Source organism: Dipteris shenzhenensis, chromosome 9 (assembly GCF_047967505.1).
Source record: "Dipteris shenzhenensis isolate YYH24624 ecotype China chromosome 9, Dip_SZ_1.0, whole genome shotgun sequence".
Taxonomy (NCBI): domain Eukaryota; kingdom Viridiplantae; phylum Streptophyta; class Polypodiopsida; order Gleicheniales; family Dipteridaceae; genus Dipteris; species Dipteris shenzhenensis.
The window spans coordinates 26,716,568-26,738,195 of record NC_141604.1 but is presented as its reverse complement, the minus strand read 5'-3'; the positions used below and the strand labels follow the sequence as shown (position 1 = coordinate 26,738,195).

Genomic DNA, 21,628 nt, shown 5'->3' with positions numbered 1-21,628 from the left:
GTTCAGCTCATCCATGTTCCCCTGGACAATTTTTCAGCCTAAAAGTCCTGCACGTATACTAGGAAGAGACAAGGGAATGTGCTCTAACAAAGGAGGGGTAAGGGCAAGGCTGGGGTTAGGGGTTTAACTCTCGTAGGGTGAGGGAAAGGGGTAGGGTTAGGGTTTAGCGATCGTAGGGTTAGGGTTAGGGTTAGGGCTAGGGCTAGGGTTAGGGCTAGGGTTAGGATTTTGTTCTGAAGACGGGGGGATAAATATAGAGAGTCCATTCCTGTGTGACTTTTCCTTTTATCAGAGTCTTTGAAGCGAAGCTCGGATCAGATTGTTGCTGCGGCGGAGCTTCGTTTTTTCACCGATTTCACCATGCGTGCCAAGGTACCCCCCTCGCCTTCCTGCTTTTCTTGAATCTCTCGCCTCTTCCTCCTTTCCTCGTTTTCGTTTACCGATTTATCCATGCCCTTTGTGCAGTGGAAGAAAAAGAGGATGCGCAGATTGAAGCGGAAGCGCAGAAAGATGAGGCAAAGATCGAAGTAGCCTGGATCCCAATCTGGACCTCCGCTTTTGCCGTTTTGTCTGCTGCACAACATGGTTTTCTACATTAGCTGTACTTCTTTGTATTCCCGCGCGTGACAATGAACTAATTGATGTTCTTTAACTCTTTTCTCAATTCGTCTGTGTGTGTGCGGGGGGAAATACCGTTTATAGCTTTTGCCGATGCAGATCAGGGTCTCTCTTGTCTGTTCGGCCCCTTCCTTGGTAAATCTTTGATTATAAGACCGCCTGTAATTCTTAAATCTTAGAACAGCGGTACGGCGATTTCGAACGCTATTTTAATGCTCCTGTTGTTATTCCATCTGCGCCGCTTCAGAACCAATCCACTTCCCGATGTGGGGAACGTTCTGAGGTGAATCTTTTGTTTATAAGTCTAACACAAACTCGCCTTGCAGCTTGTATGTGGTTGATCAGATGTATTTTCTATTTGTGGTCGGTGGCCAACAGATTTTTTATCGCGCTCTCTCTGTCTCTGTGTATCTCTCTCTCTTGTACCAGTGTTTTGTACTTGCCTCTTTAGAAAATTTCAGTCGTGACGTGTCACAATATTGTGCTCTGGTGTCGAACCTTATTGCAAGGTGTTCGAAGACGCAATTCTGGCAAATGGAACAAAAGCTCTAAAGAACGGAAAAGCAGTAACAATTTCATCCAGAGTGCAAGCCGATTGGCAAAAACGTTAGAGTGTATATAAGGAGGGGCTAACAATGGGGCTTATAAGTAATTTTCTTGTTTACTACAAACAAGTGGGAAACCTTGGAAAATTAGGACCGGAAGGATTGGCATTTTGCGAGGTATTTTTTATGGAAAGGATGTGCAAATTGTGTTTGCCTGTATGTTAGTATCTCAAGTTGATTGCTCAGGCACCCGTGAAATGGCCTACTGCTTGTAGAGGGGGAATTTGGTTTCCATAAGTATGTTATCCATTAGCCCTTTAAAATGTCGACTCTGGTACAGCCTGGTCCTTTCTTGCCCTGTGGGGTGAGTTCATCATGTGGCTAACACGGCTGCATCATCACTTTGATGGCCTGATCGTCAATATCACAGAAGGAAAAGGTCGAATTGAGGTTTCAAGTGTTTTTAAATGTTCACAGTGCCAGCTGCCTCATGTTATGTAAAGGCCCCCCTTCTTTAGGCTACATGCTGTGGGTTAAGTCCATGAACCCCTTCTTCTCTGTATGCTTTGTGGCTCTAGCTTTAGGGGTGCTCACGGACATTTTTTTGTGGGCTCTCTTGACCCACTCCAATGGTAAGGTGATTGCTGGTTAAATTTTGCCCATGAGGACAATGTGTGCCTACTTCTTCCTTTGCTCATGAGCAGGGGCTATTGTTGCAATGGGTGATTTAAACTGAAGTACACTAGTGGGATGTAGCCATTGGCATCTGTGCGTGCCCTTGCTCTAGATTTCTTCCCCTCCCTTGCCGTGAGTGTACCCAGTGGCCTGCACCAGTAGCCACTATAGACTTCTTATGCATAGGGGCTGTGCAGGCATCCTTGGAGCAGGGTACAGATGTCCCGAGCTTGAATTGTTGTAATTTATAATCACTTTCAATGTGTGCCTTGGGCTGATATCAGCGATAGTCAAGTTTCTCGCTGCTGCTGATTTGTGGAAGCCTGGTCACAGAGGTAGTATACTCCCTTAGAGTGAGTAATTAGCATGCTGTGTTCCCCCCTTGTTTGTATGTAGGTGGCTACTTCAGTTTGTTCTGGCTACTTATACTGTAGTTTGCCATTAATCATGAGGTAAGCCACTTGCGCAGCATAGACCTTGACCCCTAAACCTTTGTGTTGATACCCATTAGGTGTGCCACATTGAGGTTAAATAAGATTATGAAAAGTCATCCACAAATGAGGCTTCTTGAATGACGAGCATAGGCTACTTAAATGGCCATAGAGACGGAGTCATAACTTCGCTTGTCGCAATGTGATTCTGCACACCAACAGAGGGTGGTGGTGGTGTTCCAAGAACTCAAAAAAGAGGTTAGATATGATTCTTGGTCAAAATGAGAATGTATCCCCCCCCCCCTTCGAGGAGAGGAATGACTAGCAATGCACTATTCTCACTCTATTAACTCTTGTCAATTAATCAATGTCTCATTAAAAGCAAATCCCAAACCTTGAGGACAAACTTCACATGAACCCTCTAAGTGCTCGTTGCATTTCGAATGAAAGCAGCAAGAGGGACTTCTATTAAGCTTTCATGTTTTCATGGAATGCCTATTCAATTAAAATTTCATGTTTTCATCATTAATTAACTAAAGTTAGAAAGCATTATCTTCCCCTCCCCCCTCGTTCTCCTTGCTTGCCTACACTTCTCCTTGTTGTCACCCTCAGCTTGCTCCCTGCCTTTGCTCTCCTCTCCCTACACCTAGGCCCCCCTTTCCTCTCCCCCTTCCTCTCCCTTGGCTCAAACGTCTCTTTCCCTAGACTCAAAACCTCTCCTCCCTTGGACTTAGACCTCCCCCTTATTGCTGCCTTCATTCCCCCCACCCCTCTACAGCCATTTTCCCAATTGACATGATGTCCAACCATGACTTGGATTTAGTTCCACCTCCCCTCGCTCCCTCCACTCTGTCTCTCTCTTGCCCTCTCCCTCTGTTCAGGCCCAACGTTGACCTTGTGAAGAAAGCAAATCAATTGTGATAAAAAGCAAGGGAGAGGAAGAAAGGTGTAGGGAGGGAGAGAGTGTTGTAGGGTGCGAGGCAATTGGACATTGAAGTTGAGGCAGCCATGTATTGACGAGTGAGGAGGTTGGAACTTTCCATGAAGTTGGAAACCTTTAGAGTTTGTATCTTGATTACGCTCGCACTTGGCTTATTTCTCCCCTATGTAAGGCTACTTATACCAATTCAGGCTTGTTAACTAGCAAAACTTTTTGGAGAATTATCATCCTTGGATCTACCTCTCCGAAGATGATTTTTCCTTTGATTTAAAACCAAATTGGGTTCTAATACATAAGTTTTCAACTTTGTTGTAGAGACAAAGTCGTCATGCATCCCAAGCATCTCTTAGGTATTCTTGGAGTTGAACCTTATGGTTGAATTGCTCGTTATTGTTGTGCGCAAACTCTGTCATTGGGAGATACCATTGGCTCAAGGAAAGATGTGCACGAAGCAGATCCCTCATTGTCGTAGCATATCCCTTGTGGTCTGATTGGTTTTCCTCATTTGACCATGCACTCATATTGAGGGTAAGTTTTAAGTATTGGAAATGTCGAAGTGTTAGATAGTGCCTTGGAATTTTGAAGCTTGAATCTTAATGACTACCCAAATCCCATCATGTACCTTCTTGGGTGTAGAAGTTGCCTTTAATTAGTGGATTAGCTTTAATATTTTACGATTGCTTTGCATAAGAGTAATAGTCTAAGGGAGATACTTCATCAAGAGAGATATCTCTATCTTTCTCTATATTTCTTATATTTTTGCTATGTCTGAACCTAAGTATGACAATCCTTTGGCTTGTACTGGCTCGACTAGTTCAAATTTTGTCAAACCTTCTTGTCATTCTACCATCCACAGTGTCCATGCTCTACACTAGCACGGTCCCCTCAGCTCAAACTCAGCCCACACTTCCACAACTTCCAATGCTCCTAAACTTGTTACAGTCTTCTTAGAAGTAGTTGATATACCACCCTAGCTGGTATTTTTCTTGGAGGGTCACCTTGATGGCCTGCCTGCAATTCCATCCCAATATGACCACGATGGCGACTCAATAACAATCATTTCTTCATTACTGCATGGCACTCTTTCTAGCCAAGCTGGGTCCCACAATTCTCTTGCTAACTCAATCAAGATTTGCATCAAGCATTCATCTACACCACAAATTCCATTAATGGAGATCCCTAGCTACATCTTTCTTTTGGTGCTCCTTCACCCAATCAAAAGTGTCCATTCCTGTGCAAGGCTAGCCTACTACATGCGGCTCCTTTATTGCTCTAGCACTAGATAGTTGACGGACATCTTTAAGACAATGATTTTGTCCACATTTCTAATCATCCTTCCATCACGTTTATTTGTTTGCCCTATGGCATTTGCACCATAATTGACGACATTTCTCCTTTTCAAGCCTTGTCTAAGGCTAAGGTTATGTGCAACGTCATTAACAAAATGTTTCATGTCAATGAGAATACTATTGACAAGCTTCTTCCAACATCGGCATCTTTGTCACAACTAGCGCATGCATCCCAAATGGGCATCTCTGTCAAAATCGGCAGTATCATCATAGCCATGTACATGTATTACAAGCTTCAAGCATAGAGTGCACGAGGGAGCTTCTTGAGGTTGCCATGGTGAGAGGCAAGTATGGGTTTCAAATGGGGACAACATGCATGAAAGCAAACCCCTCAAATCCTTTCACAAGTAAAAAAATTACAAGGATTTTTTTCTTCAATAGTAAGGAGCAGGTGTTGACGGGGCATTCCAATGGATAGAGAATAGGAAAAGGGTGGATGAGAGGGAGGGTTCTCTGATTGGCAAAAGGGTGGAGATTTTTGTTTTCCCTAAGAGATTAGACTATGCCACCAAGAAGTAGCTCGCCTAGGTAGGGACGAATTTGTGATGGGAGATACTTCATCGAAGGGAAAGAAAGAACAAGTAGTGATAGTTTTCTTGCATGTTGACTCCTACACTATCGCTAAAGATTGTCAAAGAGGCTAACCTCACCTCCGATATCTAGATGAAAAGGATCCTAGGACAGTTTCACCAGCGAAAGGGGATCTTGAGGCACTTGACATCATCATTATGCGACTAGGGAGTAGCCCACCCAAGCAAGGCTTTAGGAGATAGAGTGATTTTCCCATTGAGGTGTCCTCAACACCCTTTTAAAGGCAAAAGGGTGTTGGGACAACTTTGTGATGTTATAATGCACATCCACGTCATCTGCTTGTCAATCGTTCAATGCTAACACCACCATCAATCAATAGACCCTACAAGTTTTCTCTTTGGATCCCTCTTGAAGAAAAACTATAAAAGTCTACAAGGGATCTTATTGAGTTTCTTGGTCTTATTACATTCTTGGTTGACTCTGTATAGCTAGATAAAGCCAAATGAAACAATGGAGAGATAAGCCATGTTTTTCCTCTATAGGATGATTATCTCAAACAAGAAAACAATGGAAACAACTTGGAGGGATTTATGACCTCACTAATGCATTAGAAGATGGGGATAAGTTGTAGTTCTTGCTATCTCAGGATAACAAGGAAGATCAGCCATACTTTGTGTTGCAGTGTACCCTATCCAAACATAGGGTGGGAAAGCATTTCATGATCATGGGGATAACAAAACTTCAGCAATCTTCAAAATAATTCAAGCTAAAATTTCGCCTCTTACAATAGTGGATGCAAACGACTCTCCTAGGGTTTTCTTCCTCTCGCCTGTCAGCAGCTCTCCCTTGTAGGAAACATGCCTTCTTATATGAACTAATTATGGTTAATTAAAATGTAGAAGTACTTATCAAATATTGTGACCTGCATTATGGTAATAATCTAAAATCCTCCCCCCCCCCTTCTCTCTCTCTCTCTCTCTCTCTCTCTCTCTCTTCCTTAACTCTGTCATGAATACTATATCATCATATGCCTTCATGAAAGAGTTTAGGAACTTTTGAATTGATGTGAACAACCATGGATTACTAATTCACGTAGATATATCAAGCAAACTTCAAGAAACTAGAAAACATATAGCTCCACTCCCCGAGGTGTAAACCAATAAAAAACTTGAAAGGCATTACTTTCATGATGAGTGAATAAAAAGCCACAATGATGTTGATCCTTGCCACATGCCAACGAGAGACTTGCCTCACTTATCCTTGGCTGATGCACCTATTATTCTGTTTAGTATTCATCCAATTTGAATCAAAATGCACAAGCCAAAAGACCCACAAATCCAAAAACTTGATAAGCTATCTTTATGCACATCTTATCCACAAGACATAGTGTAAGAGACCATCAACTCTCTAAACTCAACATTAGCATGTTTAATGTGTGTTATGTAGACACCACACACCCATTTGAGATTGTGGTGCACTAGTGAATAGTGCCCGTAAAACAGATTCAAGCATATCTCACTGAAAAGAGAAAGAAGGCATAGTGCTACATGAATAGTTGCCGTTTCAGAGCAGTTCCTACTATAATAACCCAAAAGTTTGTTAGCTACAACAAACCTATGCGATCACCATCATAACACATCCAGACTTCAATGGACAAGACAACATGTTTGTGCGTGCGTGCGTGTGTGTGTGTGTGTGTGTGTGTGTGTGTGTGTGTGTGTGTGACAAAGTTAGTTTAGGGCCATTACTAAGCTTCAAATCTACATACATGTATTTGGCAAAATACTGGTCCATCTGATCTTGAAGCAAGAGAGGTACATGGCTCAAGTCTCTATAGAGCATCCAAATTCATCATCTATTGCAATAGGAGGTGAAGAGTAGAGAAGAAAAACCAAAGGTACACCTAGTCAGTAGATACTTACTAGATGCCTTGACACTAGGCTACATTTATATTAGAAGCCCCAGTTCCAAGCTTCTTACATATCATTGTGAAAAAACTTTCTCTAGCTTACAACGATGAAGTCCCTTAGACTATGGAATTGGAGCAAGGTTTTCTATTTCTATAGCCCCATGCAAAGAGCAAGAAAACTCACCTACTTGCATCTAGTAATGAGGATGGGCAAGGGAAAGGTAAACCAAATGATTCTTTGTATCATTATAGCTCTCTCTCTCTCTCTCTCTCTCTCTCTCTCTCTCTCTCTCTCTCTCTCTCTCTCTCTCTCTCTCTCTCTCTCTCTCCACCTAAACGTAGTCACCCTACATTAGGTGATTGGATTTATTCCATACTCCTGTAGAGGGGAAATCATGTAGAATCTAGAAGAGATGTGAGAAGGACTCAATGAAGTAGATTGTTCAAGAATTTTCTATTAGATCCTTCTCCCAAATAAGAGAATTCCACAATCGAGTGATTCCCGATCCAAATTGATATGGGTTTGATCCCATAACATGAATAAATGTAATAATCAAGGCTATATAAAGCATAGAGTTTCTAAATGGAGTGCCTAAAAGGCCTCAGCATTAGGGAGTGGTGTGAGGATGTCTTTGGTGCTTGTTTGATGTGCATGTATGTATAACAACCTCAGGTGGAGTCAATTATGTTAAAAGATGTAATAAATTAGATGGATATCGCTAAGTGCTAGTAGTATTAGAGTACCATCATTAGCCTACAATCATGCTTAATATTTTAATAAAGTATTGTGTTAACATTTCAAGCAAGCTTGGAAATTCATGTATTCTTCCCCCCCCCCCCCCCCCCCTCTCTCTCTCTCTCTCTCTCTCTCTCTCTCTCTCTCTCTCTTTCTCTGTCTCTCAACTATTTATAAGAAAGTATTGTAAAAACATTTCAAACACTGAATTGAAAATTCATGTTTTCTTCCTCTTATCTCTCTATCACTCTTATCTCTTGCCAAATCTCTCCTCTACCTATTTGTTTTGCATTTTAAAGGGCCCAACTTATTATCATTAATATCAATAAAGTCATGGTCTATCTACCTAATGATTTAACTATATCTGTAGCTCACTAACAAGACAAGCAATTTAGGATGTGCCTTGCCAATTTCACAAAGGATACAACTATTACTATGATAGATTTTATTGAAATTACTCGTTTCAAGAACAAGATGACATACAAAGTGCACACATCTATAACAAGCAATTAAATTTTTTAGTCCATCTCACTTATAACCATTTGCGTAATTCTATGGCTGCTACCAATCTACCTGCTAACTCCAAGGAATTTAGGAAAGTGCACCACACATAACATTTCTATATTCTCAATGATAGGGAACATGACACCTTGTTTTTCTAGCACGTTTTTCTAGACATGAGAATTAGTTAACCAAAGATGATCCCCATCTATAGAAAACAATAAAACCAAATGGGCTGTGATCAAATTGTGCTTCTTCTCAATTAATTTGCCCTTGAATTCTACCCTTTCTCAAGTTTTACATCCTTAACAAGCTTTGTATCGACATCAATTAACATGCCCTCTAGATAGTGTGTGATGGTGACTCGTGTGTCGTGGGGATCTTGAAGGAATGCCGATGGATCCTCCACTCTAAGCTACTTTTTGTGAGAGAAATGCAAAGCACAAGCCGTCCACAAGTGTCACTCAAGCGACTCCTAGATTGTTGCAATGTGTTTCCACAAGAGAAGGAGGGAAAGGGGAGATGGTAGAAGAGAGGGAGAAGGGACGGAGAAGAGGAGAATGAATCAGGATGGAGTGGCAAACACAAAGGCACTACAAAGGAAACAAGAGAGCACCCAAAAACAGTCTTGGAAGAGAAGAGGGAGCTTGTATTCCAAACTTATGCATCCAACAATGAAGATCAAAGTCAGCCACTTGGCCTTTTATACATGTACCCTTTTGAAGGGAGGGCCAGCCCTAATCTATGTATACCACTCTCTTTCCTCATTCTTTACAATCAATTGGCCTAATTGGCTCCAAGGAACAATCCTAGCTCTATGGACTTGCTAGTATCCATCAAATGACATCACTAACCAACAGGGGCATTTTGTTAACCAATTGGTTAACAGATAGGGTGCAAGCACCAGGTGTCTTGCATAGTACAAATACATCTAGAATAGCTCTAGTGTAGGAACACTCAAGATCTAAGATAGTTTTAGGAATAGCTCTAGTGTAGGAACACTCAAGATCTAAGATAGTTCAAGGAATAGGTCAAAAGAGGGTCAAAAGTAGCTCTACATGCCATCAACAAAGTATTCGTGGCCTACATGTGAGCATCACAAACCAACATGGCAGTTGACATGGGTCATGTGTCTTTTGTCAAGAATGAGCATGGTGTTTCGCATGGGAGGTGGAGCACCATGTTGGTCCATGTGTGCCACTGGGAACCAACATTGTAGAGTCAACATGGACCACCAAGGTAGTCCATGTGTGCCACTGAGTGCCTATGGAGGGATTGTGTCACCTATGTGTTGGTAGACATGGGCCATATGTCTCACGACAAGAACGAGTGAGGTGGTCCACATGGGAGATGAACCACTAGGCTAATCCATGTGTGCCACTAAGCACCAATGTGATGGTCAACATGGACGGTCCATGTGTGCCACTGAGCCGGGGAATTGACACGTGCCCCCCAAGGAGAAACCAATATTTGGAAGACATGGACCACTAGAGAAAATTTGTACAACTCAGTATTGCCACTAGCCCAGCTTGTTGTATTAACATTTTTTAGGGAGCCAATGGAGGAGATGATGGAGAGGCCGAAGACCATGCACAATGCCAAGACTTAGATTACAGCCCCCCCAACAAGTCGAGAGTACTCTACTGTGAAAATCCTGAGGCCTTCGTCTTGATGTTTAGGGGGAACCCATACAGCACCACCATAAATAGGCCAAAGGTGAGCATGTCGTCTAAGGTGGTGACATGCAGATATGGGGGGAATCGACCATGGGAACGAAGGGTGTCCACTAGTGCCAGTATTTCTACTCTAGGTGAGTGCAACACAATAACCTTATATGAGAAGGCACATAACATTAGGATCACAGTGCATCGAGGGGTGGTAGTAGGCATGGTGAAGATGAGAGGGTGAGTAGCAGATGAGCAAGGGAGCAGATGAGTGGCAAGAGTTGGAGGAGGGAGCATGGAGCAAAGTAGAGCAGGGGCATAAAAGAGCTAGATGAGGGGGTGTGGAGCAAAGTAGTAGAGTGTGTGGAGAAAAGTAGCAGAGTAGGGGTGGATGAGAGCAACGTAGTAAAATGCCAAATGCCACGGATCTTATATATTATAAAGTTTGAGCCACCATGGTGGCTGGAGGCCCATGGGGTTCCATCCATATTAATTGTAGGCCACCGTGGTGGAATTTTAGGCACCACCCCAGATGGGCTAGTAATCATGAAGCACACACCCGGTGGTGGTAACTGGTAGGTGAGCAAGCCACTACGACGGGTGGTAATTAATTGTAGCCTGGTGGAATCTTAGCCATGACAGATGTGGTTGATGAGAGCCACTACCACTGGGCAGTAATTACCACAAAAGTATATCATGAAGCCTAATCACATCTAATCACTCATTACCATGCACTTTAGTACTCTACTGAGCATGCAAGCCCGATGACTGGTAATTTACTACAATCATAGTAATCATGCATGCAAGCCCGGTGGTGGTAACTGGCACGTGCATAATTGCGGGCCACTGCGATGGTTGGTAATTAATTTCCATCCCGGTGGTAGCATCATGCTTGATAATAATCATGTGTTTCATGCCTGTACAAAAACACATAGAGGTCTACTACCACTTCATTGGAGAGAGGATACTCAATGTGGCAAGGTAGACTTGCAGCATGTGTCTACCAAGGAGCAGGTTGTAGAGATTTTCACAAAGGCATTGCCTCGTGAAAAGTTAGAGTACTTCCAATAAGCTATGGCAGCACATTGCTTGGCTGATGCAAGCTCAAGCACTCATCCTTCTCGTTGGCATACATGGTTGCAAGATTCTAGACTCTATCTACTAGCTCACTATGGATAGGTGAAGTCTGAGTATGTGCGAAATAAGCGAGATATGTAGCACACAACTGCTACCCACATATTAGATGTAGTGTGTGTGAGTATGTGGATGAATATATGAGCCATGCTTAGTCATTTTCTCATTGTATCTCATTCTAGAGATGCAATAGAGAAGAGTGCAGCCACCACACACGTGGCTGATGAGAGCCACCACCACCGGGTAGTAATTACCACAAAAGTAAATCATGAAGCATAATCACCTCTAATCAGTCATTACCATGCACTCTACTACTCTACTAAGCATACAAGCCCGGTGACTGGTAATTTACTGCACTCGTAGTAATCATGCATGCAAGCCTAGTGGTGGTAATTGGCAGGTGAGTAATTGTGGGCCACTATGGTAGCCGGTAATTATCTGCTAGCCCGGTGACATCTTAGCCACCAAAGACGTGGTTGATGAGAGCCACCACCACTAGGAAATAATTACCACAAAAGTAAATCATGAATCCTAATTAGCTCTATTCACTCATTACCATGCACTCTAGTACTCTACTAGGCATGCAAGCCTAATGACTAGTAATTTACTACACTCCTAATAATCATGCATGCAAGCCCGCCGGTGGTGGTAACTCGCATGTGCATAATTGTGGGCCACTGCGATGGCTTGACTGCCAACTTGGTGGCATCTTAGCCACCACAGATGTGGCTGATGAGAGCGACCACCACCGGGTAGTAATTACCACAAAAGCAAATCATGAAGGCTAATCAACTCTAATCACTCATTACCATGCACTCTAGTACTCTACTGAGCATGCAAGCCCAGTGACTAGTAATTTACTACACTTGTAGTAATCATGCATGCAAGCCTGGTGGTGGTAACTGGCAGGTGAGTAATTGTGGGCCACTGTGGTGGCTGGTAATTAACTACAAGCCTGGTGGAATCTTAACTACCACCACAGATATGGCTTGTAATCTTAGACACCACCACCTCTAATCACTCATTACCATGCCCGAACTGTCAAGGTGAGAGCCACCACAGTGGTTAGCCCAAATTTTGATTAATTCAAGGTGGCAGGTTCAAGCAACAACAGAGAAACTGAAAGGACGTGATGTATCTTTCTCAAGGGCGATCTCCAAGAGCATGATAACCAACCTGAAGAATTACGTGGATGGCAAATCCCAATTGTCATCTCAGTCCACTAGAGTTGCAATGCACCTGATGACATCTACCCTCAAAGGGATTTTTGAACAATACAATAAAAAGATATCTTAGAAGGTGACTTTTCTATAAGAGAAAGCCACTGATGCAGCAAAGGCAGTGCAACTTGAGAAAATTCTCAGGGAGGGGACAGAAGCCAAGGTAGAGGAGGTAGAAGCAAGGGCTTTCAGGCACAAGAGCAAGCTCAGGCCGCTACAAAAATGGTTGACATGGAAAGGCATAGAAGAGAAGAAGAAGAGAAGTGCATCAAGATGCTCCGAGAAAGGCTTGAAGAAGTTAGAAGTGATGGGAACATCGTGGACAAGGAGCTAGTGATGCAAAAGGAGCATGAAGATCAGAGAACCGAAAAGGAGGGCCTTTACAAATGGCTTTATAACATGCAAAATGCATTGAACATTGAAAAAGACTAGACGATGGAGGCACTAAAAAGGGAGAATGCAGAAACCAGAGTAGTGATGCAGGATATACGAGAGAGCTTCAAGGCTAGGAAGTAAGGGGCATAGAGAAGCTAGGGTGGAGAAGACAATGAGGTGGCTCCCTAGGTTCGAAAGGATGCAGAGATTAGCCGTGGTGGAGCAAGTTGCAGCGCCACAGTCGGGTATTTTTTTCGAAACACTATTGCAAGTTCAAAGACTAAGCTACAAGACCCTACAACAAGATTACGAGAGGGTTATGCATGAGCTTGCAGTGGCTTTTGAAAGTTTTGAAAAGCAGTCCGTCATTGTGAGAGATTTTCAAACTAGAGTGGAAGTCTTGGAAACAGCCCATGTTAATGTTTTTGAGCAATTTAAGCAACTTCAAGAGATGTTGAGGGAATTAAATGAAGCTGTTGCACGTACCACGTATAGATTTTCAAACATGTGAAACATACTCAAATTAATGCATCCAACACTGCAATATATTCTAGAAGCTCATAGATGTGCATTTCCTTACAATTTCACATCACACATTGGCAAAATTAAGGATATACACATGCCTACTCATGCAAATGACATTTACATGTACGTTTGTGAGCATGTGAAACATGCTCAAGTTAAGGCCTTTGTAAGTATCATGCACTTCAAAAATTGAAGGTATGTTCGAAGTCCACCAATGCATATTGATTTCACTCACAGATTGTGTATCAATAAACATAAGACAATACCCATGCAAAAGGTATATAACCCACATGAAACATAATAAAATTAAGTGTTGTTCAAAGTATCATATGCGTATGGTCCTTTGACATATGCTAGAGGCATATTTCCTTGTATCACATACTATGTATGCTAGAAGCCCATCGATGCATATTTCCTAGTACTCACATACTACACATGCACATTTCATTGTACTCGCATATTACACATGCAAAAAAAAGGAAATCTGGATGATCACCCATACAAACAACATCCAAATCAAGTGAAACTTTTCAAGAATTTGACATATCCTAGAAGTCTATCGATGGATATTTTATTTCACTTATACATCATGCATTGGTGGAAATAAGAAAATATGCATGACCACCCATACCAATGACATTGTATCCCCATGATATTTTCCAAGTATGTGAAACTTAATCAAATTAAAACCTCTACAGATGTCATATCAATATAACACTTCAACATATGCTAGAAGATCACCAGTGCATGTTTTGTTAAACTTACACACCATGCATACAAAAACAAAAGAAAATTACCACATCCATTCAACACTTTTATATATGCTAGGACCAACTAAGGCATATTTCCTTACACTTACACATCACACCAGAAAAAGTAAGGAACTATACATGCCCACTCATACAAACAACATTTGAACCACATGTGAAATTGCAAGAGTGAAATAGATCCTCTTCAAAGTATCATACCAATCCAATATTTCAATATATGCTAGAATCCCACTAATGCATATTTTTCTTCCACTTACATATCGATAACATATGGGAAAAAATAAGAAGATACATATGCCCATCCATACAAATGACATATGACTTGCATGTAGCTTTCTAATTATGTGAAAAATACTCAAGTTAAGGTCCCTACAAAGTGTTATACTCATCTAGTACTTGTGACACATGTTAGAAGCCCACCTTTGTATATTTCCTTGCACACTGCACATGGGAAAAAATAAGGAAATATGCATGCACACTACCACAACCGATATCTGACCTACATGAAACTTTTCAGGCATTCAAAAAATAACAAAAATGAAGGCCTACACAAAGTAAAACATCAAAATTTTTTTTTGTACATACATGCAACAAAGTAATCATTCATGATTCGATGCATGTTTAAAAGTAGTCATCATTAACATTGAAAGCCATGACAACATTTACATTTACATGTGTACTCATCGTTAATTAAAAAGAAGCCATTGCGGATGCCTTTGTTAGTGCAATGTCAAAGTTCTACAAAGAAAACATGTCATTTAAAAAGCTAAGTAGCTTTCCTTAGAGAAATGATTCCTAATGTAATCAATCCTCTAGTTGCAACCATGATAACTGATGGATAAAGTTTTGAGATATTTTCTAATATGTAGGGATGGCGCAGATTAAAATATGTGTACAATGTAGCCATATGACTATATTGTTGACACATGATTGTATTAATGTCATGTTACTATTTCCTTATTCAAATTAAGCAGTGTTTACCTTCATGGAGTTTATCAAATATAAGTAAAGCATAATTCATTTGTGCCAGCTAGATTATAAAGCCTTTCAACTCCTTATATATGTTGAAACACATTCAAAACAAAGTTAGAAGAGACTTTGTCTAGTTTTTATGATATCTTTCTTAGATTTATGGTCTTCTCTTTAGGGATCAATTGTAAGCAACCATTTCTTCAAAGGAGAGGAGGTATTCTATCACATCTAAAATTCCATTTTTAATTAGAATTTGTGCTCAATTGTAGAGCTTGGCAAGCATTGATCACTACTAGGAAGGTCGTTTTTCCTTCTGGCAGGTTGATGGGCTATATTTGTAGATAAATCACTAGTGTTAAATGTAGAGGAGTTGCTACATCTGTCACAAGAGAGAGTAGTTTGCTTCTCCTTGTCTCCCACACCAATTCACCCCATGAATATTTGACAAAATTCCTCTCTCGAGAAGAAAATTGAAAATGAAGCCCAAGTTTCCTTTATGTGCATGCAAGTAAAGGCATATTACAATGACTGTTTTACATTCTCACAACATGGGTAGGTCATTTGATTAGGCCATTTAGTGGGTGCCATGTGGCTTTCACAAAAGCTCCCATGTGCCCTTTGATTCCTTTCCATTTGACCCCATACACAATCTTCAAATATCCATATCTTCCAATCTAAGCATTAGATTGAGATAGATTGAAAAGAAAAAATTAGCTTTTGTGATTGTGCCATTTGTTTTATCATGTTCTCATTTGAATGACCACTATCACACTTTGTATCTACCCAAATAGCACACAATATTTATGTGCTTTTCCTAAAGCAAGAAAGTCTATGCATCATAACCATGTCCATTATGATAGATCACAGTTGTAGATATCCCACTTTTACTATGATTATTGCTTTAGTGCTCATTTCTTGAACCACCAATCTTCCCTTTTGACATGGCATTCATGGAGCACACTTGTCAAGACAATACACATGATTTGGCATCTTACATGTTGAGTTTACCCTAATGGCATGCTTCTTCTTTTTGGGGTGCATGTATGAAGGTGAAAACATCCTTTATGAATTAACTTTACCTAAGCAACACGATTCAAAAGACATAGGTTATGCTATATATGCATGTCAACATAATACCTACCTACCTACCTATATAATACCTACCTACCTACCTACCTACCTATCTATCTATCTATCTATCTATCTATCTATCTACCTATCTATGTATCTATCTATGTATCTATCTAGCTATCTATCTATCTATATCTCTATCTATCTATCTATCTATCTTTCCATCTAATCTATCTATCTATATATCTATCTATCTCTCCATCTGTCCATCCATCTATCAATCTATCCATCTATCCATCCCTTGAGAGAAAGAGAGAGAAAGAGATCTTATATAGATATATATATATATATATATATATATATATGTATGTATATATATGTATGTATATATGTATGTATGTATGTATGTACATGTGTGTGTGCGTACATACTTACATATGTATGTATGTATAAGACACACACACACACACACACAGTACTTATTAGGCTCAGAGTTATTGAACTTGGTTTAGGCTAGGTCATCCAAAACATTTCAAGAGAGAACCAATGACTAGACTATTCAAAAGCCATGTAAGGCACTGCCACCAAAGGTAAGCATCCAATGGACTAAAATAAAAATTTAGGCCCTACATGCAAACAAAACAATTTAAAAAATGAGCTCCACTAAGGACAAGTAGGTTAAAGATTGATTTTTGTGTGTACCAAATCATTTTACGTCCATGTGCGCTTAGTTAGTGTTCAGAAATACTATCCATAAATGAGAAACCAACAACACGTCTTCTATAGGAAGGCATGTGGGACACTTGTTGGTAAAGTATTACAGGTTTAGTTCATAAAAATAGACTCTACCTTGGAATTCTTGTCTCTTGTAGGAGTAATGAGTGTTGGATCTCATAGGGGTAGTTTCTAAGGAAGTGGAGCTACTACTAACGAGAGCATAGTAGGGAATAAGATTGATTGTTCCTTTTGGGCTAGAAGACAAAATATGTGAAAGTCATTATTTTTACAAAGAAAGTTGCAGAGCTAAAAGTAGTGAAGGTCTTGCTCGAAGTGTAAGGGGTGAATCGCAGGTCACTTTGCTTTGCAGCCCATGTTCAAAGATCAATTTTGCTTGAGCTTTAGATGATCACAAATTGGAAGAGTCAGATAAAGTCCTTTGCCAAAGCCCATGAGATTGTAGAGTTAATGTGGTACCCATCCTTAGAAAAAGCTTTGTTCAAGTGTTATTACATAACCATGTGAGTTAGCAACATTGACTATGAGGGGTGTGTGTGGGTAGATTAGCCGCAACGGTTGGTGGTTCAATCCTCCAAGCAGTACGAGTACGGTCTCTAACCGACAATCGATTCTTGTACGCATGCTATTACTAGCATTCCGCCTCTACTATTTCCATATGTTGTATGAGCTCTTGCTCCAAGAATACAGAGTTACACAATGTTGTGGTCCTCTTATCGTGTTCTCTGTATTCTTTCAATAGATGTTGCACAATTTGTTCATTCCTATTTCCCCGTAGCATCTGCATTGTATTATGATGCTACACATTGGTGATCACGATGTGCATTCTTACTATACATGAAGGGAATTCACGATCTAGCGATTAAATTGCTTCTGGTAGGGTGTTTGCAAGCTCATGTCATCCTCTCCTTACTGTAACTATGGAGGCATGTCACATGGAAGGTTGTGCACATTGGCATGCACTCCAGTCAGAGGTGAAGGAGGAGATTGCAGTAGTGAGGTGTCACATTCGTAGCTTTCAAGATGAGCTCCATCAGATGTGGACAGATCCCCAACTCCCAGCTTACGGTTGAGCAAGTGCAGAAATCCCCGTGAAGAATCTCATCCGGTGGTCTTGGGAGTGCATTTTGCACTTGCTATCTTCACAGTAGGCACGCATGCGAACACGTTCACAGGGTCCTCCTGATCCTTTGACACCAATGACATGGTTACAAGATGATGAAGGAGGAGTGATCCTAAGCATGGAGACGGCATGTCTTAGGGTTCCCCAGGCGGAGTTGATCATTGTCAAGGAATGCCTTCACATTCGCACTCACCGCCTCGACTGCATTCAAGGTAGCAGGTATGGGTTTTGTTGGATGGAGCAGGGTGTTGAGTGCATCCTCCTCTCTGACAGCAATCTCAGTTGGTTCGTGCAACCTCTTTGGTCAAGGAGGACCATCTGCAAGCGAATTGACCTACTTAGGAGGTGCTAAACAACTACTTCATTTTCGGATGGTCTCGGGAATTGCGGACAGCTTTGGCTATAGTAGATCAGACACAAACGGGACTCACTGCGATCGTGGTACAAGCGGTGCGAGCGGGAAAGTCTCTACACAGTAGAGTGGCTAAGAACCGCAAGTCCTCAAAAAGAAAATCCAAGAAGAAATTGATGAGATCTAAGAAGTCAGATGATAGCATGAAGATTCGGACACTAGCAGTTTTGAAGAGAGCCCTGAAGAAACTAGTACAAAGGAGTTCGAATTGAAAGTAGAGAATAAGACCCAGAGAGCCTCTAAAGGGGTAAAGGTCACTCTAGTGGCTTTCGGAGATGGATCAATTGTTGTCAAAGGTTTGAAAAGGAACACATGCATGCTACATCATTGTGGCCATTGATTACTTTACAAAATGGGCTGAAGTAAAGCAGTCAGAAAGGCAAATGCCAGAAGCACAGCAAAATTCTTATATGAAAATGTGATCACTTGATTCGAATGTCCCAATGAAATTGTGTCAGATAGAGGCACACATTTTGTCAATGAGTAATCCAAGAACTCTTGTTTGGCTTTATGGTAATCCATAGAAAAAGCACACCCTACTACCCCCAAGGGAATGGATAGGCCGAATCCACCAACAAAATATTATTCATTATCCTCACCAAGGTAGTAGGACCATAGCGTTCTGATTGGGCAGAGAAACTGAATGCAGCCTTATGGGCATACAAAACCACACTCAAGGTCAGTACAGGGAACACACCTTTTCAATTGGTGTACAGCCTTGAAGCTATGGTCCCACTAGAATTTGTAATACCAAGCCTATGCATAGCACTATAGGAATGCATGGGAGACCATGAATCCTTGAAAGAAAGACTCTATCAGTTGAAAAAGCATACAGAGACAAGACTAGTCACCTACCATGCCATGACAATAGAAAAACGCAGAAGAAAGGCATGGTTTGACAGAAATCTTAAAGCTAAAGACATCAAGGAAGGTGACTTAGTCTTGTTATACAATGCCAAAGTACACAAGGGGAAACTGAAGTATCTAGGTCAAGGACCTTACCAAGTAAGAAAGATGAATCCCATCGGAGCTGTGCTACTAGAAACATTGGACGAGTCCAATTCAACACAACAATAAACAGGAGCCGACTAAAGTGCTACTACTTCAACACGCAAGCCATCCCCGAGAAAAATGAAGATTGGGGAAACCCAAGTCTTCCTTAGTTAGGATTAAATTATTACATGCACACTCACTAGCATATGCACGCTTTTTTTGCACATATAGTTTGCACTAGATTGTTACATGCACACTCATTGGCATATGCAGATTTTTGCACATTTAGGAAGACCTTATCAATTTTGTATTAGCGATGATTGAGTCTTAGTTTCCCTATTAAATCCCACAAATAAGCATATAGTTAGTAACTCTAAAATCAAAATAAGCCATAACCCGAGGACAGGTAATAAAATGGATCTAGGAGTATGTTGTCTCTGTGCGAACATGGACTTAGGTAGTACAGAATGTGTGTGTAGAGTAGCGGGGCAAAGCTCCGCTTATACTTGCATAAGGCTAGGAATAATCCCTCTTAGAAATCCAACTTGCATGTTCTACATGCAAGTTCTACATACGATTCCTACATGCAACATCGAGCTCTACATGCAACTCCTACATGCGAGTTCTACATGCAACTCCTACATGCGAGTTCTATATAAGTTCATTGCAATACGTCTCCTTGCCAACAAGGTCTTTCCTTTTCTTCTTTTTCCCCTACACCATGGTTCCTATCTCTACATTCTTGAAGACCTTCACCATTACCTTTCTGGAAACAAAATCCATCTCATGTGGGCAGCATGACATTTTGCGTGGGCCACATTTTTTTTAGTCACCCAAAAGACACCCACGATGGTGTTAGGAATCTTCAAGAGTTTGGGGCACAACATAAAATTTGAAATACTAGTGTGACATGCCCATGTTAGCATGTTGAACAACTTTGCAGCCACACTCCCCTTTGCTATTTCCACATATCTTACAATCACAGTTGCAGCATGCTCCATGAATCCAAAAACTCTAGGTCCTCAACCGGTTGACTGCATCCTTCAAAAAACACATTTGCACATGATAAATGCAGTAGCATATGTACCTGTCCATCTTTTGAACGAAATATGGCTTCAAAAAACTAAACGAGCATTGCTGAATTATGATCTCTAAAATTTTTTCCTTGAATCATTGGAAGAACTCAACCTATGCCGATGCATAAAACAAACAAAGCACAATTGGATAGAAATCATAGCACATATGTAAAGCACTCCATGGACATACATAAAACGTGTAAACAAGTCACAAAGCACATAAAGAGAAATTGTAAATTTCATGCAAAGCACATTACAAGTGGAAAAGAACTCATCAAGCAGTCAAGAAAAGGACAAGGCATCATAAAGCACTACCAAAGCAATAACAAGCACATGCAAAGCACATGTAAAGCTCTGCCAAAGCACATGTAAAGCACTCTTCAAATAGAAAGCAGTGGACAAGGAGCCACAAATCAATGTTAAAGCACTTTCAAAGCAGTCACAAAGCACATACAGAGAACTTGTAAATCAATGGTAAAGCAGTTCACTGAGCAATTCTTAGCAGAATCTAGGAAGTCAAAAGCACATGAAAATAACGTGCCAAACCACATATAGAGCTTTGCTAAAACATTATCAAACCAATCACAAATGCAAGAGTGACAAAGCACCACTAAAGCATTGTCATAGCACTAAAAAGCACATGTCAAATATTCTTCAAATAGAAAGCAGCCACAAATCAATGTTAAAGCACTTTCAAAGCAGTCACAAAGCACATACAGAGAACTTATAAATTTCATGCAAAGCACATTATGTTGAGATATGGTGCCATGTACACATAGATTAAAGGCTAAGGTAGGATATAGGAGTGTATTAAAGTAGCCACCCTAGGATGTGGACTACATGATGTGAGGATTTGTATCGAGGGCATCCACAAGGAGAGATGTGGATCAGAGGATCCCACAAGTGTTGACTATTCTAAAGGCTCTCCCTATATAAGAATCCTATCATGTATTGTTGATTACACATAGCAATAGATTGAGTGTTTCCTATTTGGTGTCTCTCTCCTCATGGCTTTCAGTATATGGTTTGAGCCTCCTTAGTTCTTCTAATGATCCGTATATTGACATGGTATCAGAGCAGGTTTAACTAAGCCTAGAAGAGTTTTAGTGTGATTGAGAGTCCTTTGTGAGTACTCCTTGAGAGATTCATGAGAGTTCTCATCATTCCATTCTTGTGAGGAGAAAGAGATCTTAGAATCCATTTTATCCTTAAGGAGAGAGAGAGAGACAGGATTAACTAAGCCTAGAAGAGTTTTAGTGTGATTGAGAGTCCTTTGTGAGCATTCTCCTTGAGAGATTCATGAAAGTTCTCATCATTCTGTTC

General features: G+C 40.9%; 1 long non-coding RNA gene across 1 annotated transcript; it reads left to right on the top strand.

The window, feature by feature from the left end:
• The first annotated feature begins 229 nt into the window (after positions 1-229).
• Positions 230-850, top strand: LOC147898446 (uncharacterized). The gene is made up of 2 exons (XR_015541586.1): positions 230-372; positions 466-850. It is a non-coding gene; the product is annotated as an uncharacterized LOC147898446 (long non-coding RNA).
• Positions 851-21,628: the final 20,778 nt, after the last annotated feature.